This window comes from Nuphar pumila, chromosome 13 (genome assembly GCF_984573655.1).
Source record: "Nuphar pumila chromosome 13, dmNupPumi1.hap1.1, whole genome shotgun sequence".
NCBI classification, from domain to species: Eukaryota; Viridiplantae; Streptophyta; class Magnoliopsida; order Nymphaeales; family Nymphaeaceae; genus Nuphar; species Nuphar pumila.
Genome location: NC_143261.1, coordinates 24096948 through 24107311, shown reverse-complemented (window position 1 = coordinate 24107311; position 10364 = coordinate 24096948).

The window sequence follows — 10364 nt, the reverse complement described above, 5'->3', positions numbered from 1 at the left end:
TTGGCAGCAAATTCCTACTGTTTCAGAGTGTCGCCAGGTCGGGTTTACCTGGACCCATACCCAACATTATAGGGTCTGGATAAGGTGATAAATAAGAAGACTCGATTATGACCCGAGTCTGGACCTGAAGATCCGATTGATACATGGCGCCGGGTATAGTTTTTGAAATTTTATACCAGACATGGGCCTGACCCAAGTTTCGATTTAGACTCGTAATTTTTTTTAATGTAAAAATGATAAAAAATAGTATTTTACTGGGTATGGCTCAAGTTTAGTTCATGTAGTTCTTATTTGGTCCAGGTATGATTTCTTTTCTGGTGAATATGATTAGAGTCAAGTACGGACCGATACCATTCCCGAAAATCAGGGTCAGGTCTGGTTTCACATGAAACCGAACCAAACCCGACCAGATGACAACCTACTACTCATGCTGTATTGATGAATGACGTGGGTCTTGTCAACCCGTCACTACACATTCTTTTTTGTCGCTTGTTAGGTATTCTATCAAAGTCTTTGTTGGTAACTTGTCCCGTGTTAGTTCTAGCAGATCAATCAACCGTTCTTACGTTAACCCTAAGTGTCGGTGGTAGTAAATTTATGTGTATTACATGTGCCAAGCAATCTTTAATATATGATGTTCCGCTCGTACCTTCTATATTAAATTGTTTTTTATTAATGTATTTATCATTTTTTATGCTCTGATTGGCTTACTATGTAATTTGACCCCTTGCCCTCTAGGATTAACCACGTTTTTTCTTGGGCAAGGGGTGACACTAGGGGTGTCAATGGGTCGAGTTAACCCTGACCAAACCCTATAGGGTCTGGGTACGGTGACAAATAAGATGACCTGATTAAGACAAAGGTTCGGATCCAAAGGTCTGATTAATAATAAGGATGGCAGTAGACTGGGGGGAAACCGAGCCCCGTCCCACCTCTTCTCATTTGGACCAGGGATGAAATGAAAGACATGAAACGGGGATTGTGGCAGGGATGAAGGTTAAAATCAAAACTCGTGCGGCCATGGACTTACACTTTCTCCTGCCCCCTCGGTCTTCAATCCTTCTAAGAGATGGCAAAGAACCAAGGAAAAATGGGTGCGCGCCCACCCCGCCTCACCCCCATTTGGACCGAGGATGGAGGACATGAAACAGGGATGGAGGCGGGGGTGAAAGTTAAAATCCAAACCCTGGCAGGGGTGGAGACCTTGTCCCCCGCCCCAGTCCATTGTCATCCCTAATTAATATATGGACCAGGGTATAGTTTGTGGAATTTTATACCAAACTCGAGCCCAACCTATTCCGATTAAGACCCACAATTTTTCAATATAAAAGTAATAAAAATATTATTTTATCAGGTACGGTCTGAGTCTGGTTCATGTAGTTTTTATCGGGTTCAGGTATGGTTTCTCTTATAGTTGACCCAATTAGACCTGGGTCTGAACCCGATACCATACCAAAAAATCTGGTTCAAGTCTAGTTCCACTTGGGTCGGAACCAAACCCGACCCATTAACACCCCTAAGTGACGCCCATAAGATTTGAACCCAGACCAGTACCTGGCTAGCGGCTTAGGTTTCATCCCACTAGGCCAGGTGAGGTGAGAGCCTATGATCTTAAATATTAGGATCTTTAATACACCAATCTCTGGCCCAAGCGCTGCGCCTCCTCTCAGGGTTAGAGATTCAAATGTTTAGTAAGGTTTTCAAGATCTCATAACCGACGAGCTAAGATCCCATGCTGAAGAACCAAAAGTCTTATCAGACCTTCAAAGATCCATGGCAGTCAAACGCTCCCTTACTATCTGTAATTGTTCTTGTCTTCTCTGATTAGCATGTTGACAATACTCTGTCTTCTGTAGTGAACACCACTGTGCTCTAAAAGTCACTTTATAACCCTACATGATCTAAAAGTGTGCATAGGTTGTAGCCTAGTTAGCATCTTAAAAGCACAAAACAGACGACTAGAAGAGCCCCACTGAAGTTTTCATCAAGATATTCATGGTCAGCCATTCCATTGTAGCAATCACTGCTCACAAGGGTTCTGCTCATTTGGTAGGGGCGACTCGTGAACATTGTCAAGCTGAAAGGCCATTGTTAGTTCAAAACCCATGAAGCATTATCCCTTGCTTCAATGTCAAAGTTGGGTATTCTCCTGACGTAGGAGCAAAAGCAAGGCACTACCATTTTTATTATTTATTTTTTTTGTAATTATTTAGTTTGAATCTTAATTTAGGGTCTTGTTTGGAATCTTATTTTATATAGATCCATATTGGTTTTTGAGTCATATTTGGAACATAGTTTAGAATTGAACCTATCTTAAGTTCATATTAACATCAAGGTGTTTATGGCTGTTTTATTGCTTACTATATATATTTATTGTAGAGAGACAACAAGAAAGTTTGACCATAGATTATTCATGAATTTCAATTATTTTTTCAGCATTTTTTTTTGTTTTTTATAGTTTTTAGTTTTGTAGATGTGTTAGGGTACCGATTCTTGGGAAATCAGGAGAGATATTCTCCTCATCACTGAACAGCCATTTCCAGAAATGGCTTTTGGACCATATTAAAACATCGCTCGTTATGGCTTTCCCAAAAAGTTTAGTGTTACCAGAACTGCACTGGAACAAATACTTGGTTGCCCTGGCTCAGCCTGCCATACCTACCGTCATCGTGGTGGCAGCCTAAAACTCTGAGTTTAGGACTCCTATGCAAGGAGTTGGCTTAAGAAGAACAACCATGAGAATGAAACAATTAGTGTCAGTGCAGCAGCGGCCCCATCCCATCATGACAACCATATTGACAAAAGTTTAAAATGGCAAAAATATTGACAGTAAAAAAGCTTGGGAGATTTTGAAATTTTCATAAATCTCACATTTTTTTGGCAAAATCTTGGCAATAAAAATATAAATAAAATACATTTAAAAAATTCTCAAGGGTTTTCAAGATGAATATATGTTAAAAAATGTAAATCTCGTTGTATTTGTCACGGTTTTAAAAAACTTGTGAGAAATTGATGCTTTAAACTTTCAAGCAATTTCTCATGATATTATCACAAGATTTTTTTTTATAAATCTCGCGATATTTGTCACAAAAATGCCAACCCTCTTAGGCAAAATTAGCTTAGTTTTGTCACTAATTCAACAGTATCCACCAAAGATAGTGGGGGTATCTATAACCATCAGGACAAACTCCAATCTCCAATCTACCCTACAATCTAAGGCGTTTGGGGACCATACAAGAAGGGAACCGGGGGTCCCTTTTGCCAGCAAGGAAGGAAAAGGTTCCCCTTGGCTCCCAACTCCCATTCCCCTAGGGCAACCACAGCGAGACCCGTGTCCCAAAGATGATGAAGGATACTTTAGTCATTTACTTTTTCGTGGCGGTTCTGTCCTTTTCACGCCAATATGCACCGCCGCCCGTGGGGCCCGCGAAGCACCTTCTATCCCTTGTGACCTGTCGCGCGTTTGGACACGTGGCGGACGGTCCTGTCTTAGTGTTCATCGAGAAAGGAACATACAAAATGAAGGGGTGGGCCCCATGTAAAGGTCGCACGGCCGAAAGTGGGACCACCAATATACACGTGGATATCTTAAAGGCTGGCACCGTTCCTAATTCGTACGCAGGAAAGTGTTTTTGTGCAAACCGAAAAAAAAGAAGAAATAAACGAAATAATTAGAGAAAAGGGGGGCTTTAGACAAGGAACTTTAATAACGAAAATGCCCTCCCAAATCTTAAATTTTAAAATGACAAACACCGTTCATATTGTGTTCCTGTTTCATGCCTTCATCTATTTTTTTTTATCTAAAATTATTATTTTTCATTTGCTTGTGTTTTTGCTTAAAAATCTCCCATTGATTACATTTACATTTCATTTTTTTAGTTTAATTTCACTAATTTAGAATTTTGTTTAAAAACTTGCATGTAAGTTGATATTGTGTGCTAGTTGTGATATTTTAATAGTTAAATTTTGATACATATTGGGCTGCTGATTTTTGAAGACCTAGAAGATGCTTCATAAATATCGCAATTACATGATCCTAAACTCATTTCTTACTGTATAAAGCGTCTTTGACTATCCAGTCATTCTAGTGTAGGGCGCACTTTTTTTAAAGAAGAATCCTCATCAAAGCCAGAAAAACCTCGAGTGGGCCCCCAGGACCATCCTGCCCTACGTGGCCCACCTCTGTACTGTGCTCAACATGGCAATGGCCCAAGCAAGAAGTGCAATTACAATGACAAGGTTAAGACGGTTACCTTGACGCTGACGCCATAGTGACAATAGTTAAAAACGGCAAAATATCGGCAGCTAAAGACTCGCTAGAATTTGATTTTTTTTTTTAAATCTTGTGTTTTTTTTTGCAAAAGCTTGGCAATAAAAAATAAATGTTATAAGAAAATATAAATAAAAAATATATAAAAATAAAACTACATGGTTTTTTCATGATAAATAGCCAATAAAAAACATAAATATCACGTTTAGAATGTGATATATATTTATGTTTTAGATGAAAAACTCACAAGCAATTGAAAATATCGTGAGAAATTATCATTTTTAACTTTCGAGTAAATTCATGGGATATTTTCACCAAATTTTCATAAATCTAGTGAGATTTGTCACTATGCTTGACGTCCACAAGGGCTCCGCTCGTTTGGTAAGGGCAACTTGAGAATGTCACCAAGTTGACGGGACGTCACAAGTCCAAAACCCGTGGGTGGCATTCCTTGCATCAAGGACGAAGCTGTGTACTCCCGGTAGGCAGGGGAGACCTCAAGAGATTTACCAACCAGAGGCCAGCCAATTTGCGGCTGATGATTTTATTTTATTTTTTTTCTTGTGGGGGTGTCTATTGGATGATCCAAAAATAGGGTTCAGTGATTTATATATCATATAAAAGAATCTCAACGAGCTTACAATAACTATCTCCAACTTATTCAATAAGTTTCACTACAACAACAAAAAACTCTTTTACTGGCGCACCCCTCCTAGCATGCCAATGAAAATATGGGTATACTTGCGCTACATGTATTGTGCCAGTATAATGATCTTTTGCTAGCGCACACAAAAAGTGCGCAAGTAAAAGTAATTTTTTCTTGCACAATAAAGAATTGCACTAGAAAAAAGTGGTTTTCTTTGCACACATAAAAAGTGTGCCAGTAAAAAAGACATTAAAAAAAACTTTTCATTCTCGCACTCGTTCGTAGGCTCTCTTTCTCTCTTGGCCACCATCATCGGCCACCACTGCCAACACCCTCTCTCTCTCTCTATCTCTTCCTCTCTTTCTCCATCTCTTTATGTTTCCTCTTTTTGTCAACCATCGGTGTCCTCTCTCTCTCTCCGACGTGCTTCACTCCCGACGGCATCCTCTCTAGCACCCTTCACTCTCGGTAACATCTTCTCTGATGTTCTCACCCAAGGTATGCTAAATCTGATTTTTTTTGCTTTAGATTTTTAGGAGTTTTGAATTATAATTCACTTTTTTTTCTAATTTATTGAGTAAATGCATGCTAAATCTAAGTTATTTTCTAGTGTATGCTTTAGATTTTAGGGGTTTTATATTTTAATCTCTAATGTTATAATTTATTGAGTGAATGCATGCTAAATCTAATTTTTTTTATTATGTATGCTTTAAATTTTGAGAGTTTTATAATTTAATTGTTAATTTATAAATTTATTAGTAAATGCATGCTTAATCTGATTTTATTTTAAGTATGATTTAGATTTTAGATTTTTTTATTTTAATTACTAATTTAAATTTTTATTTAGTGAATGCATGCTTAATTCGATTTTATTTTCAAGTATGTACATCGAGAAGAATGTATGCGATAATAACATTGAAATGTTATTGGACATGAATAAGAAGTTAAAAGATCATCTCAATACTCATCTTGATTTGCCGACAATGAATATACAACATACACTTCATCCACAAAGGTGTGCTAGTTCTACTAGAGTGTTCATCCATGTTGCATGCTTTTCTATGAGTAAGAAGGAGAAAACTACATTATTTAAATTATTGAAGAATATAAAATTTTCAAATGGTTATTCGACAAACGTGTCATGATGTATACGCAAGAAAGTGCATAATATTATTGGCCTAAAGTGTCATGATTGACATGTGTTATTACATCAACTTTTTTATTTGGTGCTACGAAGGATGTTACCCAAGAAGGTCAGTACAATACTTATTGAGTTCTACACATTTTTCAAGGACTTGTGCTCGAAGGTTGTGAACGAGGATGAGATGCAAGAACTACATGAGTATATTGTTTTGATATTATGTTATCGAGAAAAGATTTTTTTGCCCTCATTTTTTGATATTATGGTGTATTTGTCTGTTCATTTAGCACTAGAGGTTTGGTTGGGTGGGCCAATTGCATACAAATGAATATATCATATCGAAAGGTACATACAATAATACTTTATAAATGCAATACTATTATGATTTTTAACCAATCATGTATTATCAATGATTACAATTGTTGTGTACATATTTTAGGTACTTATGTAAGCTAAAATCATATGTACGCAAAAAAAATCAGCATGAAGGCTTAATTGTTGAGGAATACCTGGCTAAAGAAAATTTAACATTTTGTTCCAAGTATTTACATGGTGTGGAAACAATGTTCAATAGACCATAAACAAATTGTGTGTAATTGGGTTTGTTATATAGACCCAACTTCTCAAACCGATTATACCTGACCCTACTCAATTTATGTAGACTCATGGGTTGAGGTCGGGTCCAAAATATAGACCCATAACAAAAAATAGGTCATATTTTTTATCAAATTAAGGATCGAGACCATCTTGGACCTAACCTAGGTTTTATACTTGACCCAAATGGTTTTACATAATGTAAAATTGAACCGACCCAAACCTGAACTAATTATATATTTGAACCCATTTTATAATTGAACTGAACCAACCCAAACACAAACCATCTATGTATCTGAACTTGTTTAATAGTTGAAATAAACTTAACCCAAACCTGCTTCGTATCCAACCCACTATTGTTTAGAATAGTTGATAAGCTTCTCATTTGTTAACATGTAATCTTTTTAATGAATAGTCAATTCTATTAATTTAAATATTTTATGATTAATTGGTGATTAGGTATAGAATATCAATCGTATCAAAACCCAAACCCATTAAGACCCAAACTGATCATATTCGAACCTATTAACCCATATAGGTCTATATTTTTCAGCCATACTCAAACTCAAACACATTAAAGTGGGTCGGGTCAGGGTCTAATTTTTATACCTGATTAAAAAATTAGTTTATTGAAGACCTTATCTGATACATACCTGAATCCATTAACCCATATGAGTCCACAATTTTCAACTATACCAAACTCAAATTAAATTAGGTCAGGTTTGGGTCTAACTTTTAGACATGATCCAGAATTGGGTCTGATAAGACTAGACCCTGCACTATCACCCAAAGTCGGTGGCCACTTTATTGTTCTTGAAGATGTAAGCGCCTCCAAGGAAAGCCAAAGAACAATCCTAAATACTCTAAAACCATAAGCAAGGGTACTAGGTGCAAACAATTGGATGATTTATAACCTTGTTTTAATTGACATTCTTGTCATGCCAATTGATAATAAATTTTCACAAAAAGCACTTAATACATTATAAAATAAAATAAAATCAATTACCATTTATAATTGCTCTCTCTATATATAAGCCCTCTTCTTTCTTTCTTTAATTACCATGGCAAGAAGAAACCTTTTTCTTTTCACTCTCTAAAGGGTCTCTCCCTCCTTAATAGGCATAAAATGATCTCTCTCTCTCTCTCATTGGCCATAAAAAAATGTTTATGCATGGAATTGGTCATTTTCATGCATAATTGTCATGAACTTACTTTTTCATGCATAACTGTTATCACCACACGTCATCAATTAACCGAACACATACCATGCGTTCCTACACTCGATGCATTTTTTACTCAATAGAGCTCCGCTCTGCATATGCCCCTCCGAAAGATTGGCCTGGGACAGTCATGACCTTTGGTTATTGGTGTGAGTTTTATGAAAACTCTTTTTAAAATAATATTTTGTATAAAATCTAGTGAAAGCCAGACACCAAAAATATAAAACTGGCTCACACAAGTGGTGGAGTCTGGGTCGATCTCAGGGAACGGGAAATACTTGTATTCAAACACACAAGTTAAACTACTCTTTATTGCAAAAAAATAAATAAAAAGAGTTAATTGAATAATTAACTAACTAAGGAAGTACGACCCTATGTAGAGGGCTTACACAAAATAAATAAATGGTTTTATTACAAACCCAATAAAATAAAAGAACTAAGAATCCTAAGCTAAAACGAAAAGAAAAGGCTTCAGTGCTTCAAATCTTTTTGTCCCTTCTTGAGGTAATGCATATTTTCTTGAACTTTTGCTTTTCTAAGGGCACTTCTCAGGGCTTGAGGATACTTCAAAAGGTACTGTGAGGGCACGAACGAGGCTCTATCGCACGTTCCAATGCTTCCCTGCAAAACACAAAAAAAAACAAAACACACAGCATAAACAGGAAATCTACAAGAAAATTAACAAAATATTGAAGATAAATCACAAAAAAAAAACATAAAGTAATTAACATGAAATAAACTAATGACATGAACTAACTTGTAATAACTTACTTAACAGATTATGAAACAAAGGACCAGAAACTTATAAAGTGATTAAATTGGATTTAATTAAATTAAACAGGATGACTTTGACTATTTGAGTTGAGAGGAAACAATGCAGCATACAGTACAGCTCAACCTTGAAATAAATTCACTAGAACCAATACGTCTAAGGCAGTCACTAGCTAAACTACTAAACGCTTAATGCAACAAATAATTAACTAGTGAATCACAGTTAACACAATTATGCAACTAAAACATATAATTACTAACATAGCTACACATCTAATGATAATGAATTAAGTAAAACAACTAACCCAAATGAAATTTAATCACTCTAACCTACGTTAGAATAAAACACTATATGCAAAGACCGACTAACAAAAAAAACTAAAAGCGTTGCTGCAAAGAAACTAATGACAAAACTAAAAATAAACAAAAGGTGCTATTGTAAAGAAACTAAACAAAAAAACTATTAACGTTGATTGAATAAAACTGTCAAACAACTAACCTATAAAAAAAAACATAACCTAACATAGATATAAATCTATTGATCTATTTAAACTAACAAAATTACCTAACACTAGCTGACAAATAGAACAACTAAATACGCTCAATTGAACCACTAATAACCCCTAATGAAATGACTGTTAATACTAATAGCAACAACCTCTCACGCAGTTTCCCTTGGTATCGTCAAACATGCTACGTGAAGAACAATTAATTACAGCGTGAGATGTTGTGCTGGGTTCCTAAAAAAATGATTTTACTATTAATTATACCTATATTGACCTACAGATCATGATCCGATGTCATAAACAAAATAATCATTTCAAATCCATGGCCACCATCAATCAGGCAGACCGACATGATTGATGTTGGTTGTGGTGGTTTGGATCGTGACCAAACACATGATCACACAGTGCTGATTGAAGTTGATCAATTGGACATGTGTGAATAGAAATCCATGCAGATTTGATTGATGGCTTAGCGATTCTACTACCCGTGTGATCTTTGCAAAAACGAAACGAACATCCTATAATCTAGGAAACAATAATGGCAATATGGAAGGCATTGTAATCTACCTAAAACATAATATATAAAATCAGTAGTGCTATATGTGATGAATATGCAGAAAAAAAATTAATAGGATGCATGCAATGAATGGTCCTAAACTTCTGAGATGGGAGATAAGAAGATCACCTTGCGGATTGCTTCCGACGGGCTGGTTGAGAGGAGAAAGTGGTCTTTCCAACTTCATCCACGCTGCCCCGACAAAGTAGAAGAGGATGCTGATGAAGAAGGAGTTCGAGGCTTGATGAAACAGAGGGGGAAAAAGAAGGGGAGAAGAAGAGAGGAGGAGAAATCGACAATAGAGGGAGAGAGAGCAAGGGAGAAAGAGAAGAGAGAGGCAAGATGAAAGGGGTGTGAGGGCTGCTGGAAAAACAGTCTTCATAGATGGAAAAGATGTAGTTATAATGATCTAATTAGGTTAACACAGGTTTTTTAAAAAGAATTCAAAGATTTTCACTAATTTCCAAAACAAGGTCGCTTATGAAAAACATATTTTTCTAAAAATCAAAACATACTGAACTAATTAAAATTTAGCTAATACAAGCCTAAACTAATTGAACTACAATTAAGAAAATCTAAATCTAATAAAAACACTAAAACTGCAGGGAAAGCTTTGAAAAACCTGATTTTCTGATAAAATTCAATTCAATGCAGTTTCTT